At 32.5% G+C, this 1,479-nt stretch overlaps 1 long non-coding RNA gene across 2 annotated transcripts in view; it reads left to right on the forward strand.

Moving 5' to 3' along the window:
• The first annotated feature begins 833 nt into the window (after positions 1–833).
• The window catches only part of LOC109240050, a 1,803-nt gene continuing 1,157 nt past the window's right edge, over positions 834–1,479 (forward strand). Inside the window, exons 1-2 of one of the 2 annotated variants that reach the window (XR_002069998.1) lie at positions 838–959; positions 1,123–1,349. This is a non-coding gene — a long non-coding RNA (uncharacterized LOC109240050). Of the gene's footprint in view, positions 1,350–1,479 lie in introns of both variants that reach the window. The other variant, XR_002069997.1, reaches the window with a different exon arrangement.

The raw sequence follows: 1,479 nt of genomic DNA on the forward strand, positions 1-1,479 counted from the left end.
TCAAAGTATCTGATTCCATCCTTAATTCTTTTTTCTCTCTCCCATAAGTGGAATTCGTGATCCACGTGACTTAAAGTTAGCGTTTGGCCATAGATCCCAAATTTATTTTGAAAAATCTGATTTGGATGAAGTTTGATTTGAAGATGAAAATGTGTTTGGACATACGTTTTCAAAACATATTTTCCAACTTTATTTTGGAAAAACATGTATATAATTCTCAAGTTTTGGGATTTTGGCCCAATAGCTGATTTTGGGATTTGAAATTTGGGATTTGGGATTTGGCCAAAATATGGGCAAAATTTATGGCCAAATATGAATTTTGAAAATAAATCTCAAATTTATTTTGGCAAAACTAATGGCCAAACGGGGTACTTAAAATAACTTGAATATTTCAAATCCAAGAGTAGACCTTTCCATTATTCAAATTTTCCTCTTAATTCACAAATTAGGCTTAAAAGATTTTAAAAAATCTAATTCTACATTGGAATCAAAGCATCTAATAATCTCTGTTATCTACTCCTGGACTCCAATCATAATGAGTTACAGCTAAATATGCGATGGAAATATTTTACTTCTTCCGTCTTTTTTATGTAAATCAATTTGACTGGTATATTTTTTTTTAAAAAAATAAAGAAACTTTTGGTATTATTATTATATTGATGTGACTATAAAATTTATTATTAAAATAAAATATTTAAATTATTTTCTTAAATATAAAAAAATATCATTATTTTTAGAATAACTATAAAATGATAAAGTGCAGAAAAGAACAGAGGGGCATAGTGCAGTTTGCAATCCACCTGACATAAGACAATTTATTTTTTGTATATATTCGCATATATTACAATAGCCCTACACATGCTTCTACTAATAAAATAAAAAAACAGCAAAATAGAATATTAGTAATTGAAAGTTGTCCATCTGCAGTTGCGTGTGCTTGAGTCAGACAAACATAAACTGTAAGAGAACAAATTCACATCAAATTTACGTTTTCAAACTTGATTCTTTCTCATTTCCCGTTGGAGTTCACGTTTTATTCGTCTCTCTTCTTTAACAGTGGATCTTGCTACTTCTACTACTCACTCTTTATATTAATTTACGTTCTGATTTTGGGGTTTTTAGATGGATGATGAAGAAGAGGGAGACCTGTGATATTTCCGGTAGAGTGAAGAGATGATTGACTTTTGCAGTTAGTGCTAGCAAAGGATGATGAGAGACAAGAGGGACATAAGGCCTGTAATCTTGAAATTTGGGGTTGCTTTAGCTCTCTCACTTGGTGGAATTATCTTTACTTTTTTTTTGAAACAAAAGAATCAAGCCCTCCAATTCTTCTCCGTCTTCCAATTCAGGTTAGCTCCTCAACTTCTAACCCTAAGAAAAGACAAAAATGGGACCTCTTGTTCCTTTGTGTTCTTCTTCTACCCGTTTTTTTTTTTTGGGGGGGGGGGGGGGGTGGGGGTAGTGGTGGGGGGGGGGTGG

The sequence above is a fragment of the Nicotiana attenuata genome, unplaced genomic scaffold (genome assembly GCF_001879085.1).
Source record: "Nicotiana attenuata strain UT unplaced genomic scaffold, NIATTr2, whole genome shotgun sequence".
Taxonomy (NCBI): Eukaryota; Viridiplantae; Streptophyta; class Magnoliopsida; order Solanales; family Solanaceae; genus Nicotiana; species Nicotiana attenuata.